Raw genomic sequence first — 19177 nt, forward strand, 5'->3', positions numbered from 1 at the left:
TTTCAAATGGTAAGTTTTCTAAAGTTTTAAATAAATGGTAATTTTATTAATGTGACATATAATGTTTATTAATTATGGGAAATCACAAAATCATATAATACAGAGTAGAAAACTGAGATTATCATGTTATTGAATGCAACTCTGAAAACATAAAAGGTGGTTTATAAAACCACATAATAATAAAAGCTTAATAAGGGATTGATGTTTCTTATTATAGCTAAACAAGTAAATGTATTTTTCAGTAGTGGATGTAAAACTCTCTGACTTCAACTTTTATCCACATAAACGCAGCACCATTATGTAGGGAATTGGCTAACAGAACTTACCATGCCCTTCTATCATGCTATTTCTATCCATCCAACCACCCATGTCTCTTTATGTACATATATGTTCTATTAACATACGTATTTTAAAAATAATCGTGTGTAAATGTATAAAGACATTGGAGGGAAAATGAGTTTGGAACTATATATACAGATTAAATTTGCAAGTGGTAAGACCAAGTTTCTATACACTGTAATGAGACTTGATCCCAAGATATCATGAGTTGGAGTAAATACATGTTTTTGTATTCACAGTAACTATGTAAGTCTACAAAACGTTTGCTGTTAGCTCATAATCAATGACAGACATAAGAGAATACCCACTCATACACAATTGCCCTGAGGCACAATGTATCTGACTAGACATGTATTGTAAGACTCACTGCCATTATGCATCTATGATTTTTTGAGGTCTCAAATCAGAACAGAAATTCATAGTGTTCTTTAAGACCTAAAGCAAGAGAAATCACTCATTTTTAGAACTTGTGTGCTTTTAGTTCTTCAGAGACTGCCCTGTATTAAGGATAAGAGATAAGAATCTATAGCTAATCAAGAATACTGTGCAATTTGTTTCTGTGACATCTATCGTACATATATTTGTGTCTTTAAGTGAAGTGTTTCATATATTTTCTTTAAGCAAAGTGTTTTATATATTTCATATAATTTCTCCTTCCTAAAAAATTGACAGAACACTACATCTTTCTAATCATGACAGTAGATTAAAACATACACAGATGCAATGTCTACCTTAATATATATTTCCATGTATTGTTATTTAAGATCATTTCACCAGAAAATATATTTTATAATAATATATCAACAGGAATTTTTTGATAAATTTTGCTTTTCCACCTCTATATTCAGGCCATTAAATGGTAACTTCTCATTCCTATAAACACAAGTTTATCCTTTTCAAACTGCTTTTCATGTTGAGCTTTGTTGATTTTTCAGTTCAGTCAGTTTGGGATTTTTGCCAAAATGAAACCGTTCATGTGATTGAAGGCAAGACGTTTGTTTAGTCTGTTTTTATGTGAAGTCAGCTACCTCACACTTTATCTTTTCAAAATATGTTACTTTCTAGCATGTATTCATCAGAATTTATTTTTTTTCTTGGAAGAATTTTTAAGTCCTGTAAGATAAATACAGTGCTGTATTCAATGTAAAAAGAGAAAAAAGAATTTATGGCAAAGCCTTTACAGGTCATCATGATCTAATAATAATTCGAGTTAAGAAAACCATTCATACTTAATAGATAATACAGCTGTTTTATTGCGTTTTGTGAGGAAGTGACTAAGAGGCATTGCTGGTCACATAGGAGCACTTAAGAAATGTCAGTTTACTTATCAATCAAAGAAAGGCTTAAGTCCTGAAGAGTTCTTGGATTTTCACAATGTTTCACAGAGAGACAGACACTGTGGAAAGACATTTATGTCATTCTCAATGCAGTAGTCTTCCAACTATTGCAAACCACCTCCTTAATAAGAGTTTTGTACAACATGGAATTTGGAGAGGAGAAATAATTACATTGTTTCTGTGAAAAATAATGCTATCTATGCCTTCAGGCTTTATGAAAGTTTATCAAGCACTAAACCTGTATGACTTGAAATAAATCTTCATTGAATAATCACTGTGTAAAAGCAAAAGTTAGTGGGCAAGAGCTTTTTACTGTCTCTTGAAATAGGAGGTAGCATGAACATTCAATAAGATATATATCAATCATATTCTCTCCTGAATCTTGTATTTTGCCAGTAGTCAAAAATCTTACCCTTTTAGCTTTCTGTTCTAGTATTTTTCCATCTCAGATTAATGCAGAGTAACCAGCCGATAAGCAGAGATTTACAACTCTAAATGTTAAGCTAATTATTTGCTGTTGAGTCTGCATTTAACTTAACTTCCACTCACTGGAATGTCCTTGAATGAATCTGGTAGCAGCAATGGACAGGAAAAACAAGGGAGCAAGCTTCCATTGTTGCTAATAGCTCAACAAACCAATTTACAAAAGCCACCAAACTAGGAGAATGAGCCTGGGGACCCCTATCATGTAGTAATGTTATCACGCTGAATAGTTGAGGCAAAGCAAATGCATTAATATATCATTTGAAGAGGCAATATCAGGACCATTTCAGCAGGAAACCCATCAGGTCTGCCAAAGGTGTTGATGAATTCACAGGCTAAGTTCAATGACTTTGATTTACACCTTGTGATCCTTTTATGATATCATACTTTCTTCACTCCAATAACTTTTCACACAAACCTGTAAAGCTTCCCCCAGGTAGGATTTGTTGAACATGCATTTCTCTGGCTTTAATTAATGCTTACTTTATGTGCCTAAAGCTTTTCTCATTATAATAGCATTGACATATGTAAAAAGGCCTGGTAATCATGAACAACAGGATTGAGACAGGCACAAATTATTCTTAAATGAACTCTATGCCTCATCTTATAGGACATGTTGGGTATTATTTGATAGCTTCTCTCCTCTAGTCTTGATAAAGTAAGAGCCCTACCATTTCTCTTCAGGTTATTTCTATTCATCAGAACATTTGTGAAAAATAAATATTTTCCTTAAACTACAAAGGTAACCAAATCCATTTCTATTAACTAAACAATTTATTTGTACCTTAGGATCAGACAGAGTTCACCACAGATAGATCACATCCAAAAATGATCATTTTATAATTAAAAAATATGTAGAACAAGAACGGGAAAATTATGGCCCATGCACTAAATCCAACTCGTTTCCTGATTTTATAGATCGACTTTTACTGAAACACAGCCAAACTTATTCATTTTTAAATTTTTTCCACCTGATTTTGTACTACAATGGCATCGTTAAGTGACAGTGACAGAGACACTATGATCAGCAGAATCTAAAATATTGTCTGTCTTGTTCTTTATAGAAAAGGTTTGTTGAGTCCTTGTCTGAATTGACATATTGAGGTTTTACGTTTTTTGTAACCCACCTATAACACAACCTTATCAACATTATGTATTAACAACCACTTGCCCTGATTAAGAGTCACAGCAGCATATTTGCAGGAGGCTATTGCAACGGGAATGTTTTTAAGAAATTTTTCCACTTGATAGGAAGATATTGTATTTTGAAAGTTTCAATACATAACGGAAAGTAGGCAGATATGATATTATGTTTCTGCTTTTGTCAATTTCAAAAATCAGTGAACACAGCACCTCTTTTGTTTTCCTGTGCTGTGAGCTGAGCCTCAAAACTGTGTATACCCCTGAGAGGAAGAAGTTCTTCTTCTTGCCTCTGAGGATGTTTCAGCCAGAAATATAAGACACTTAAATAGAAAGAGGCCATGAAAATAGTCAAAGTGAAGAAAACATTCACTGGGTCTCCTTCAAGGGCTTACACTTTGAGGAGATACCTCTTTTAAACCAAGTGAAGAACAGTACTAGAAACATTTTTAGAAGATATCTACTAGAATCTGGTAACTAAAATGGTAACTAAAATAGATTCATGAATTATTTCTTTATTTCCTCACTCATTTAATCACACATTTGTTAAACTTCTAATGGAATTAAGTATTATGGTAACCATTGAAAATAAAGTGGTCGATAAAAAGATCTCCATTTGGAAATAACTCTAATTCAGGAGGTTAGCAAAATGTGTTGTAAGGGAATGGACAGATTGATGATAAGAAGAGAAAGGTAAAAACAAGTTTTCCTTCCAAGGTGTTAAAGATCTCTGCAGTACTTAAGCACAAGGGCTCCTCACAGAAAAAAGAAATATATTAATTAGGGGCAAATTGAAGAAAATATCAGATATTTACTATTCATATCTACATATCTATATCTAGCTACCTAAATTCAGAAATAAATAGAATTACTTAATCATTTATGTTGACCTTTATAATTAGGAAGCCTTTATTACTTTCTATGATGTGATGTCCTGATGTGATCCACACTGTTGCTTGGGAACTCAAGAAGACCACCTCTCTTCCATCTTAAACTTGTGAAATTTTTCAGTGGCTTCTAAGGAAATCTACATTAGCATCTTGTCCACAGACAGGGAAGGGTGACGCAATGGGTGATCCTACAGGGGTTTTATAAGTTATGCTTTGAAAGAGGCATACATCAATTCTGCCTATAATCCATTGGCCAGAACTCAGAAACATGACCTTACATGGTGCAATGATGTTTAAAAATCCTGTGACTGGATGCCAGATGCTTCCCAACAATACCTGTATATCACAGATGTCCATGTCATAGAACAAACTCTGTACCACAGGTGTTTAATAGGTCGTTAGATGTTAAGTAAAGAATAATGCTACCGATTGTCATAATTAAATTTGCTTGTCTGTACTGTTGGAAACTCTCTGAATCTCTAACCGTCTAGGTGACATCCTATTATTGTATCATGTGTGAGTGTATTTCATATTCCATGATAGAGCATATATTATTTGAATATCAGAACTTTGTTTCTAAAAAGCCTTCTTCAGAGCTATACTCTATACGTGATTGTTCAAGTTATAGAATGACTGGTATTTTAATTTCGACTGACTATTTCAATGGAAAAACTTGAGCAATATTTATTTATTTTGGGTTACTCTTATAGGGCTCATTCACTTCCTCCATATTCCTATATTTGTGGAAGCTGAAGACTGTTATATATTATTGTTTTAAGCTAATTTTTATGGCCTTAGTAACAATAATTCTGGGAATTTACTCTTGAAGGCTATGGCTATGACACTATATTCTGATAAAATGATCAAGAATATCTTGCAAAATAGATTACATCATCAAGTCATTACTGCCTGATTCTGCCATGAGATCATATTTTATTTTCACTCATCTTTTGATATTCAGCAGCTGATATTTTTCTGGCCAATTACTGGTTCTTGACAGGACTTTTACCAGTGAAATAATTCTGTTTTTATAAAATATTATTAAGCAAAGAAGCCACGGGCCCGAAGCAGTTTTTGACCATTATGCTGGTGGCACAAGGATTCTCAAAGGATGCAAAGGATTCTTCTAGAAACATGAATGTTACTTTTTTTTTTTTTTTTTTTTTTTTTTTTTTTTTTTTTTTTTTCCTGAGACAGAGTTTCCCTCTATCTCCCAGACTGGAATGAGGTGGTGTGACCTCGGCTCACTGAAACCTCTGCCTCCCAGGTTTAAGTGATTCTCCTGCCTTGGACTCTTTGTAGCTGGGATTAAAGGTGTGTTCCACCATGCCCAGTTAATTTTTGGAATTTTAGTAGAGACAGTGTTTCACCATGTTGGTCATGCTGGTCTCAAACCCCTGACCTCTTGATCCCCCCCACCTTGGCCTCCCAAAGTGCTGGGATTACAGGCGTCAGCCACTGTGCAGGGCCACCTTCTGTGTTATTTCTAATAGGATTCACTATGCTCTTTGATTTAAATATATAAAATAATATAATATTGTTAAATTATGCAAGGAAATTATTATAAATCATTTATTGAGATGCCGATGGCTGTATAAAACATCTTTTCTGGTATAGTCAATGTGAAACAGGATGGTTGACCTCATATATTTTAAATAAAAACAAAATGAGAAAAGACGGGATTCATTTTGGCATTAAGTCAAGCAATGAGGAGACTCAACTTTTATCTTGAAGGGGACAAACTTGAGCAAAACAAGGTGTCACATCAGCACGACTCAGTCTCCCTCTGCTGCCCACGCAGAAGTGCAGTGGCCCAATCTCAGCGCACCACTAAGATGGAACACTTAAACACTGCAAACATAAATCACTAGCTCTGAGGAAACACCAAGACGCAAGTTGTTATTTAGTTAAACACAGATTAACAGCTTGAGTCACATTTCCTCTTATGCCAAATGGCAATTTTTAGAATTGAGAATTGTTGATTTCAGTTAAGTAGATCCCTGGCATGTACCTGTTTCCATCTTTCCAACCAAGTCTGTTCTACTCATCTCCCAGCAGATACGGTTGCCCTCTGCACTCATTATTAAATCAAAGTACACGCTGGTTTCCCTAAAACAGATGCCAACACAGAGTTTGGGACGTAAGGTCTCTACTAGGGATGCATATCTTTGAAAAGCAAAAGGAGAAAGGATGGCGTAGATGAAGCTGAACTGCAATGCAGGGACAACACACACTTGAGAAAGTCAGGGAAGTATCTGGAGGGAATATTGCACCTCGGTGCTCTCCCTTAGTGACCAAAATGTCCAGGCCTTTCTGTTTTTGGGCCATGGGCTTCCCTGGGAAGAATATAACCTCCCATGAGGGGTCTTTCTTTCCTGAGGCAAAGCCTGAAAAAGCTGACAGGTGGCAGCTATCTGCTGACTGTATTACCAGCAGCTGGGATTTTTTTTTTTTTTTCCTCGAAGGGTGACCTGACAATGCATCTTGATGTCTACCAAAAAGCAGCAGTCAAAAGAAAGTTTTAAAAATAGAAAACATTTTACATTTTTATTTGCCCTTAACTTTTCAGTGGCTTCTTCTACAGTTAGTATACATGTATAATGAACTGCAAAAGACAATATTAACTAACATCTTTTTAATTTCATCCCATTCCCATTTACTTTTAGTTTGGGTATTAGTTAATATTTAGTTTTAGAGTTCTTCCAACAAAATTAGCTCTTCTCAGCTTAATGACATGTTATTTTCTTTGTGTTTAACGGTTCTTTTTTATTTATTTTATTTTGGTGCAGGAAGGTGGATTCTCCCTCTGCCGCCCAGGCAGCAGTGCAGTGGCCCAATCTCAGCTCACCACAGCCTCCGCCTCCCAGGTTCAAGCAATTCTCATGTCTCAGCCTCCCAAGTAGCTGAGGCTACAGGCGTGCACCACTATGCCTGACTAATTTTTGTATTTTAGTAGAGATGAGGTTTCACCATGTTGGTCAGGCAAGTCTCAAACATCTGACCTCAAGTAATTTGCCTATCTCAGATTCCAAAATTTCTTGGATTACAGGCTTGAGCCATCGCACCTCGCCAGTTTAACAGTTCTTAATCTGACTTTACACTTACCCATTTTTGGCTTCTAGTTCTCATTTTAAATGTCTAGACTACACGTAGGTCTTCCTGGGCCATTCACTGGAGTAGCCATTGCCACAGTGCTACCTGTTGGCTGTTTGTCTCCATGGCATGTTAAGATGTCCTCTCATAACAGCAATCATGTCATAATTTTGGAATAAGGAGGTACTTAATAAATATCTATTGAAAGTTATAATGCAATAAAATTAGAAACTCATGATAAATAACTTTAAAGACCATGTGTTTGGTGACCAAATAACATATTACAAAGCACCATTAGATTAAAATTAAATTAAGATATACTTAGAACTGAATGAGTATGATAACACTCTCTGTCAAAACCTGCGGCCTACAGTTATTCCATTATTTATCTGGAAAATAAAGAAACAGAAATAAAATATAAATAATAATACATGTTGACAAAGACAAAGTAGACACTCAAGAACTTCATTCAAAAATTTTAAAATCAGGTTAGGTGCAGTGGCTCATGCCTGTAATCCTGGCACTTTGGGAGGCCAAGGTGGGTGGATCACGAGGTCAAGAGATCGAGACTATCCTGGCCAACATGGTGAAATCCCGTCTCTATTAAAAATACAAAAACATTAATTGGGCATGGTGGCATGCTTCTGTAGTTCCAGCTGCCAGGGAGGCTGAGGCAGGAGAATTGCTTGAACCCGGGAGGTGGAGGTTGCAGTGAGCTGAAGTTGCACCACTGCACTCCTGCTTGGTGCCTGGTGACAGAGTCTGTTTTTTTGAGACTCTGTCTCAAAAAAAAATTTTTTTTTTAATCAGACAGTTTTTTGAGTTATTTTTATTAAACTTTCAAGGAGTAGTTACCTTGCCTTAATCAGTTGTGCCATTTTTGTTTTACACTATTTATCAATAAGGCCCTCTTAATCATGTTTCCAAAACCAATCCAGAACAAAACAAACAAACACGCAAGCAAAGAAACACATAAATAAAAACAAATACAAAATCATTTTACAGATGAATGTGGATGCTAAAATTTAAAGCAGAATATTAAGTAACCAATTCTAAAAGTACACTAAATAGATACAGTTTATAGTTAAATAACTTTTCTTTAGGAATGTGAGAGTTTTAAAAGCAAAAACAACTTTCACCAATACATTACTAAAGTCAGTAATCTTAACAGATTAAAGGCATTAAACCATATTGTTTTACTAGTTGTTGCAGAAAACTAAATAATACAGATAAGTTCATCACCTATTTGTGATAAAAATGCTTCATAGAACAGAGACATCTTAAGCACATAAAAGTTGACTTTTATTTATCAAAATTTACAACCTAAAAGTATATATATATATATATATATATATATATATATATATATATATATTATGTTTAAAGGAAAATGTACATGCATTTCCTTTAATGTCAGGAATAAGATAATAGTGTTCAATCTTAATGCTACTACATTGTAATCAATGCCTCAGCCAAACAAAATACTTGTTTGTTAATAAGATTTAACAAAATAGAAGTTTAATATGCTATTTGAGGATGAATCACTTACCTGAAAAATCCAATAGAAGCAATGAGCTATTGGAAGTAATTAAAATTTTATCAAGGCTATACAAACAAACTTAGCCTTGATAAACTTAGCTTTATTTCCATGTCCAACTCAGGTTCTTTGTCCTTTTTTCTTTCTTTTTGTTAATTTTTTTATTTTTTCATTTTTCATTTTATTTTATTAAATTTTTTTTTTTTTGACAGTCTTGCTCTGTCACCCAGGCTGAAATGCCATGATGTGATCTTGGCTCACTGCAACCTCCATCTCCCATATTCAAGTGATTCTCCTGCCTCAGCCTTCCAAGTAGCTGGGATTACAGAAGTGTGCCACCACATCTGGCTAATTTTTGTAGTTTTAGTAGAGACATGTTGGCCAGGATAGTCTCAAACCTCCGACCTCAAGTGATTCACCCACCTCAACCTCTGAAAGTGCTGGGATTAGAGGCGTGAGCCACAGTACCCTGCCAGGTGCATTCTTCTGTGGCAGCAATAATATGCTAGAAATACAAATGAGAGTAAGATGTGGTACATAGGAGCCAGTAAAAAATGTGAGATGTCTAGGAATTGTGCTACTAAAAATAATTAGGCAGTCTGTGGAGTAAATTTAGTATGCTAATAAGAGAGAGAGAGATGAAGTATCTAAATCAGGTCTTTTTGATCTCAGTGCCATTGACATTTTGGACCAGATAATTCTTTGTCATAGAGGACAGCCCTGTGCATCATAGGATGTTTGGCATTCTTGCTGCTATATTAGTAGCTTCCAGTCTGTTTTGACAAAAAAAAAAAAAAAAAAAATGTCTTTAGATATTGTCAAATGTTCTCAGAGAGTAAAATTGCCACTGACTCAAATAAATGGGGAAATAATCCATGTTCTTACAAGAGATAACCTGACAGTATAAAAAGATGTCTTATCTTTGATAGTAATCTATGATTTCAAGGCAAGCACACTCACAATTTAATTTTTAAAACATTTATAAATTAACACTGCTATACATATACATTGAATGTACAAAGAAATTCAAACAATCGGTAGCTAAGTCAACACCATTAAAAAAAATAAAATAAAGAAGGGGCTTACCTATAGAGACAAAAAATATTTCAGTACTTCAAAGTCACAATCATAATAACAGCAAGAACAGCAGTAATAAATAACCTGTATTAACTAAAGATATTTTAAAAAGTGGAGAAAATAGAATCCCTGCATAGATAGAAATAAAAATGGAAATTTATAATATTCTTCAGTGAGCATCAACACTTTATATAGTGAAGACATGTCAGATAGTTAGGTGTATAGTGTCAGAAAAACTAAATTAACATAAAGGGAATAGTAATCTTAGATTTCTTTCTAATGACACACATAAATATGAATTATAGTTGAATTAAAGACTTATAATATGTAATTAATAAAAACACAGAATATGTTTCTGACCTCAGGTGGCAAAGATATTCTTAAACTTTCAAATGAACTGAAATAATGCTAAGTATGATTGTGATAATTACCTCCCCATTTTATAATTCTCCTCATTGAGTGTGAGCATGGTCAGAGTTAAAAGTTATAAGACAAAATATAATGAATACTCTAAAATCTAAAACAACAAGTGATGCAATTTTAGAATAGGCAGAGAAAATATGTACAAAATAAATGAAAAGTCAGTTATTTGGGAGTCTGAGACAGGCTGATCACTTAAGGTTACGAGTTTGAGACCAGCCTAGCCAACATGGTGAAATCCTGTCTCTACTAAAAACACAAAAATTAGCCAGGCATGGTGGCATGCACCTGTAATCCCAGCTACTTGGGAGGCTGAGCCAGGAGAATCACTGGATCCCAGGAGGCAGAGGTTGCAGTGAGCCGAGATCCTGCCACTGCACTCCAGCCTGGGTGACAGAGTGAGACTCTATCTCAAAAAAACACAAACAAACAAAAAATTCAGTTTATAGAAGCAGTCACTGAACTAATGAATATATGAAAAATATTCATAAGTATTATTAAGCAGAGGTAAGCAAATTAGAATAATAATAAGATGTGGCCTTGTCTATTGAATTGGCAATAATAAAAAAGCCAGAAAATGCCTAGTGTTAGTGGGAATGTGTTTCACTGCTGGTAAGATTGCAGGGATTGGCACTCATTCTCGAAAACTCCATATGGGAATATATGCAAGGTTATTCACTGCAGCAGTGTTCTTAGCCAGGATAATGATTTGGAAACAAATTGACTGTTCATCATTAAAGAGTGGATAGATAAAAGGCAGCAGATGACACCATGGTGTGTTATAAAGAAGTCAGAAATTATGACTTAGAAATATGCAATGCTTCATGGATTAGATCACATACATGAAGTGCTTTGTGAGAAACAGAGACAGAAAAGTATGTGAGAGATAACATAATGACATTTCATCGTTAAGCCAAAACATGTATACCATATTTTAAATGCTTCAAATGACTTTCAGGTATAAAGATGAATTCTGTCTCTTTTGCAAATGTCATGTAACTGTGTCCTCTTGACTGTACCTTTCCTTTGAAGGAACATAAGAGTCGTCTACTTGTCAGATTTTCTAATTGCCGTTGGATAACTATAACTAGAATAATCCCTGTTGTGGCCTGTATACATTCAGATTGCATTCCGTCACTCACATTCTGTATGTCCCTACTCCCTTTTTCTCTAGTACCCTGAAAAAGTACATTAAACAGACAATACAAGATGCAATATGCTGTGTTTTCTAAAGCCCTCGTGTTGCCAGCTTCTGTGGTATAGTGAATACATGTCCTAGAAAGCCCCATGCAATTAATACTTGTCTTTTCTCCAAAGGTATCTTTTGTCCTCTTATCACTGTCATACACTGTGGAAAACAAAGAACGTTGTGCCTGGGTTCTTAGTTAAATCAGTTATGGGAGGGACCAGTACTCTGACTGATTGGAAACGAGTGAATAAATTTTAAAAAACTTAAAGGTGCCAACTCCCAAATCTGGCTATCGTATATGACTCTTTGAGTCAGGAGACATATGAAAATAGAAGAATGAGGCATCTTCCTATATTTTCACGTTTTCTGTTTATGTGACGAATCAGAGGTACAATGTTAATCTATGCAATGGCCAAGATGCATTTTCCCACAATCGAGCTACTTCTGTTCTAGTGTTCCTATACTTCAAGTGTTTTAAAACTCACTCTCTTTCTCTCTTGTGTATGAAAGAACATTATATTACATATATGTTGCATTCAAAATTTGTATATAGCTGTATTTCTAATATATGTATTTGGCAAATGAGCCTGTGTGTGTGTGTGTGTGTGTGAGTGCGTGTGTGTGTGTGAGCATGTGTGTGAGCATGTGTGTGAGCGTGTGTGTGTGAGCATGTGTGTGTGAGCATGTGTGTGAGCGTGTGTGTGAGCATGTATGTGTGAGCATGTGTGTGTGCGTGTGTATGTGAGTGTGTGTGTGCGTGTGTGTGAGCACGTGTGTGTGCATGTGTGAACGTGTGTGTGAGCGTGTGTGTGCATGTGTGAACGTGTGTGTGAGCGTCTGTGTGTGTATGAGCATGTGTGTGTGTGTGAGCGTGTGTACCTGCTCCTCCCCAATAAATTGGAAATGTTCACCTTAAGGTTCAAGTTTAACGCCATTTAAGTTCCTTTTTCTATTTTATGCCATCTTGCTATATGCAGTTCCTCCTTGTTCAGATCTTTTTTTGATTCATGATTCTTATAGTTGGCATTACTCTGAACTTTGGGTTAGCCAATGATAAGAATGTTGTGAATGTTACCTTTTAAAGTTTATAATTGGAAAAAAATCAGTTCTGCAGCCAAAGGTAAAGGACTGTAGGATTTTGCAGCACTCTCTTTAATTTGTCATTAATCTACACCTTTTCTGGGGTAAATAAACAAGGTCAAGAGAAATCTATCCAATGGCACTATCGGTCAGCTTCTATTTCTTCGTCAATACTTGCCAACAGTTCTATCATTCTACAAAAGCGTTCAATCAGGGTCCAGGCATTGTTCTATCAACTTGAAAACACAGCAGAATAAAAACAGATGAAGTCCTTGGTGTTATGGATCTCTCATTTTAATAAACCAGGCAAAAAATAAATACGATGATTTTAGAAGCTGGAAAGGACTACAAAAACACTTTTTTTTAATGTGATAGTATGTGCCAGCGTTGTGTATGTATATATAGGCAGAAGGAGATCATGGTGACCAAGATGAAGAAAAATCTCTGCAAGAATGTGGTATTAGATCAGAAATCGCTGGACAAGAAGAAATTAGCCAAGGTAAAATGAGGGAACTAGAGACTTGATCTCCTAATTTCCAATTACAGTGCACAGTTTCCAAAAAGATGGACTGTTTATGTTTTATAAAGGGCCCATATATTAAACTGATCATTTAATTTCATACATTTGAAGCTTATTGATTGTATAGCTTTATGTTTCCCCTTATACGGCTGTAAGAGATAAAGATATTATTGAAGAAACTATATTGAGTTACCATATTAATTATTTCTATTATTATTAAAGACAGAGTCTCTCTTTGTTGTCGCGGTTAAGGTTCAGTGGCTATTCTCAGGTGCTATAATAATGTACGACAGCCTCAAATTTCTGGTGTGATCTACCTGCCTCAGCCTCCTGAGTAGCTAGAACAATAAGAGCAGGCCACTGTGCCCAGCTTCATTCTTTCAATTATTCCATTTTTATTACATGCCATAGGGTTTCAACTCTCTTAAAGAAGGGAACAATTGTAATTTGTTCCACTGCAAAACATATCAAATATATAAAAGTCAGGCATTATGTAAATAAGAAAACGAATCCCTCCCCCTAACCTCACCTCTTAACAGAATTATTCAGTTGTCATATATTTTGTTGGTTTTAATGATAAAACAGCCAGAAATTTTCTAATAGGTTAGCCTAATGTGGGAAAAGCGCCTTAAGATATTTAAAGTGCAATAGAAAATAAATCTAATGTATTTTATGGGGTAGAATTATGCCACTCTCTGTATGAATTACATTAAAAATCACAGTGCTTCTTTCACCTGTGGATTATTTCCTGAAAAAACAAGGAACAAAAGATTATTTACATCTTTGAAAATCATCAACTTTCCAGGTTCCTTTCCCCTCAGCTTTACTAATAGTCAGTGTAAATACCTGCCAAAATTTGAGTGGTAAATTTGTGAAGGAGAAATTTCTAAATATCTTAGGAAGTGGCATTGTGATAAGTTATGATCAGCAAAATTCAAAATGTAAAAACATACTGGAAAAGCATGCTAGGCATCCAAATGTAAAGCATTTAGATGGAGATAGCAGTGTTCAAATTTCATAAATGTGCAATGATTTGGCGAGAAGTGAAATATGTAAAAGCAGAGAACAATCATATGTTAACCTACTCTAATGTTCAGAGAACAATCTCAGGTTCATTTGAAAATTTGCAATTGTTTGTAAGTGTTTTAGATGCTTTCATGCTTAGTTTATCAATTTGAAAAAATTATGCACATATTGTAAAATTATTGTGCATATGTTACCAGCTCTTCTTTTGCTGTTTATATCACCACTAATTAACATTTTTAATTAAGACAAAAAACACTGTTAGCATAATACATGAAAAATTGGAGCAGGTGCTCAGGGTAATAATTTGTATAAATAGCTATTGCCTTACACTAGCATCTAAATTATAATCATTAACTAGCTTTTCTAGTGGATCAAAGTGAAATTCAGTCTTTTATTTAATTTAAGGGAAAAAATGAAAAAGAAAACACTATGAAAAGAAGGGCAGAAGCTACATAATTCTGTTATCCTCATTTTAATCCTATTCCATGCTACATTTAAAATTGAACCTTCTTGAAATCCATGTGGTCCTCTTCCCGCCACCATCTCTGATCTTTTGGTCCTTTTAAACTCATTCCTAAAGGCATAGTTCTCTAAAGAAGCTTTCTTCCTCGTTTTCCCTGTTTCTAGCCATCACATGATGGAAAGTTTATTCATTTTTCCATTTTTATAAATAAAAATTCTTCATGTCCGTATTTGCCTATAGGTAAGTAGCAGCTATAATTGTCCTTTCTATGTAGCAACTTAATTGTGGAATATGTATCAGCAATAATAAAAAATGACAGCATTATTATTCATTTTTTAAGTATTATAATCAATTTTCCACTAGATAACATCATACACCTATGTGTATATGTGTGTGTGTGTGTGCATATGTGTGTGTGTCTAATGTATGTGTGTGTGTAACTTCTTTCTTCTTTTCCCCTTGGAAGCAGGTTTCCTACAGCACTTTACACTATATTCCATTAAAATGGGTACTCACCGAATTAAAATTAGTTAACAAAATATATCTGCTCTACATAGTAAAGGAATAAACTACTGGAGGACTCATATTGCCAACACATTGCTGAATTAAACGAATTAGCTCAGTGAGGGAGATTAATTTTAATTGGCTATTTAAAGAGAACTATTTACAGTAAATGTATCGCATTGATATGCCAATTCAGATGGTTTCAAATTTACCTGAAACTCAATGGCCTCACTTCCTGTTTCTCCTGCAAAGCTTTCTCTTCTACTTTGTTCAAAATCTAAGCTGGCATTACTAGCCTCCTAAACACCCAAGAAAAAAGCTGAAGAAAAAACTGCAGTTCATCTCTAATATTTTTTCTGTTTTCTCTAATAGAATATTCAATGCTCCCAATTCATCGTGATCCCCAGAGTTAAGAGAACAGGTATTATGCACTTTGCTCAGTGCTGAGGATGCAAGAACATGTAAGATCTTACATCCTAGCCATGCTTTCTTGAAATGTCTCTACTATCACCCTATTCTTCACTTCAACCCTAGCCCCATTTAGGATTCCATCATTTACTGGACCATTTTAGCAGCTTTGTTTTCATTTTGTAGTCTTTAGCCTTGTAGCCATCATGTGATGGAAAGTTTATTCATTTTTCCATTTTTATAAATAAAAATTATTCATTTCCTTATTTGCCTATAGGTAAGTAGCAGCTATAATTGTCCTTTCTATGTAGCAACTTAATTGTGGAATATGTATCAGCAATAATAAAAATATGACAGCATTATTATTCAATTTTTAAGTATTATAATCAATTTTCCACTAGAAGTATTATAATCAATTTTCCACTAGATAACATCATACACCTATGTGTATGTGTGTGTGTGTGTATGTGTGTGTGTCTAATGTATGTGTGTGTGTATTTATATAGGTTTGTGTGTGTGTCTGTGTGTGTGTATTTTCTCTTTCCCATCCCCCCATAATTGTGCACTTTCTATTGTAACAGTGTTTTACTACAGCATCCACAATCTGACACTGGTCTATTTCTCCAGATTTGTTCCTCACCCTGTCATTCTTCCAATACATGCAACTCTACGTTTGACCATGACAAAGTACTATTTATAATTCCCCTTGGAAGTCTAACCAGACACTCAGAATGCAATAATGAATAACAATGACTAAGACTTATGCAGCACTTACTCTATGCCATATATTCTAAGTTCTTTAGTAAAGTTAATTCATTCAATAACTTGCAAGGTAGGCATTAGCATATTATCCATATTATCATTAAGAAAACTGAGGTACAAATAAGTTGAGACACTGCTCAAATTTACTCAGGAATTAAATGTCAGGTCTGGGATTCAAGTTCAGAGAATTTGCTCTCAAATTTTTCTACTCAGACCACCAACCTGACCTGGTCCTCTCACCAAATTCCATAGTAGAGTTGCATAGCATCATTATAGCCTCTATTTTTTAAAGTCATAGTCAAAATTTCACCACAACGTATCATCACATGATATATTTGAGCTACATAAATATGAAGCCGTGCTATATATAAAACCTGTAAAGATAGGATCTATTTTGTATCTATTAAAACGCAGTATTTATAACACAATATATTATTCAATGTCAGCTGAATAATGCAGTTCTTCAAAATAAGTTCAGTGAAAAATAGGGGACATATTAAAACATTAATCAAACTGTAAGACGGATGATTCTTCTCATGTTCACTCCAAGATATGATGTGCTCATTAATGATTCACAGTTGTAATATTGTAAGATATATTAAAGTTACCGATACAAAAAACTTTAATGAGGATTTTTTTTCTACTTTTATTTCAAAGACATTTTAAATTTTATAATCTTAAACATTTTCTTTTTGTGCATGAATGTCAATTTTGTTATAAGCAGAGTTAGGACAGAACTGATGAATAACTTATAAGTGAAAAAGAAAGATATTCTAAACCCCTGTAATATTCTTTTGGCTGTAATAGTACTTCTGTCCATTCATTACTTGATACGTCTTTAGCCTGTTAATTCTAAGACCCAAAGATAACCAACTCTGTTAGTTTTGCAGTTGTAGTTTTCATAGTATTTGCTATGCTTTAAAGTTATATTATGTGTTTACTTGTGTATTTCTGTATTTTCTGTTTCTAAAGTAGGATATAAGCTTCATATGGCATGTATTTTTTTCTGTCTTATTCACCACTGAATAAATGCAATTTGTAAATTTTTGTTCCATAGCAGACATTGAGGAAGCATTTATATAATTGCATCTGCTTCAGATTTATACCCAGTGCAAGGACACATCAAAATTTATGAAGAAAATCAAGAGATGTGAGCAAGTCTGTATACTATATGCAATTGTATACTCCAATTTTAATGTAAATATGTTACATTTTTTCAAAAGGCTACAACAAACAGGCTTTAGAAACTCTACTGTGATAGATATTTCACCACCAAATCTATTGAACATTGCTCTTTTATATCAAAATTTGAAGAAAAAATGGAAAACAGTTTTGAATTTAATTGGTTCAAATAAACAAATACAATTCTCAAATAAAACAGTAAACTTCTTAAGGACATGTACTATTAATAATCTTGTTGAGATTCTGGTATCTTAAGATAAATGTGTTTCATGCCTAAATGCAGTGGTTAAGATTTGGCTGGTTGGCTATGTTGTATGTTTACTGCTATTTTCTAAATAGGTTTTAGATGATAAACTTTGCAGACATTGTTCAGCATGCATATTATTTATTAAGATTTGCTTAATGACTATTTCTCCAAAGTTATTTATCCAAATTGCACATGTTTTTTTTTTATTCAATATGCGTACATAAAAACATACTGACAGAAATTGAAATTAAAAGTTGATTAATCACAATTAGACTCTAATAAAACAACTATTTACTTTTTCCAATATGCCATTATAGATTTTACCATTTATATGTGCACATATATGTGTGTGTATGTATGCATATCTGTATGTGTTTATGATTTTTAAGTGGGGGTTATCATAATATGAATTATTTTGCATTTTGCATCATCTTTGTAGATATTATTTAAATGAACAAATCAAATGCACTTAATTGATATAACATAACCATATTATACTGCTTAACAGCAAGTTACGTTTAGATCTTTACCATTGGAGATAAAATTAAAATCGATATCTTCAGGTGTTGTGCCTTTTCTCTAATTTGAATAATTGTCTTGGAATAATTTACAAATAGTCAAAATGCATGAAGATGTCAATTCTCCACATTTGCTGTCAAATCCCTCTTTAAAAGAGGTTTATCTGCATTTTATGTTGCCATCATTGTTAGTATTAGTATCAAAAATTCATTAGAGTGTTTCATTGTGGGAAAAGAAGGGGAACAAAAGGCATTACTTCCTGGAGAATAATACACTTAAAAATCAGGAACAGTGCTTGAAAACCTAGTCTGCTACAAGTAGATATTGAGATCTCAAGGAGAAGGGGCAATGCCCAACTATAATCTGAAGGTGAAGGACAGGAGATTGATTTCATAAATATGTCAAGGGTATAAACATCAATAAAAGCAGAGATGAATAAAATTCAGAGATGAAGAAGGAATGCAAGGAGAGAGACGCATTGCCCACATAACCTGTTTTACAGGAATGCATTAAGAAAGTAGATCCCTGTGGAGGCTCAGGAAGAAAACCTCCAAGGGCAACCATTTCTTCCTATGAAATGAGAAGCCTGCAAGGCAAGGAGGGGCCAGGCAATAGTCTTCCCTTTCCTGAATAGATCTATGATTCACTATATTTGGTGGGTGTACAAATAAATTACTACTTTCAGTTTTTAATTTTAAAAGTGAGGATATATACTATACACTCTGGCACAGATCTGCTGGTTTCTGAGAGAAAGAAAAATGCTTCGCAGAATGCAAAGGACTGAGCTGGAGCTAAAAGGAGCTGAGGATAACACTGGCCTCTGCAAGAAAAATGGGAAATGGCATATAAAATCTCTATTTTGTTAAAATAGATTTAAACACGTCTTAATTGACAATTATTTCTCTCCTTAATGTCCTGTTTAAAATATACAGTTTTATTCTGAATGAGAATAGGAAACTAT

The sequence above is a fragment of the Saimiri boliviensis genome, chromosome 3 (assembly GCF_048565385.1).
Source record: "Saimiri boliviensis isolate mSaiBol1 chromosome 3, mSaiBol1.pri, whole genome shotgun sequence".
Taxonomy (NCBI): Eukaryota; Metazoa; Chordata; class Mammalia; order Primates; family Cebidae; genus Saimiri; species Saimiri boliviensis.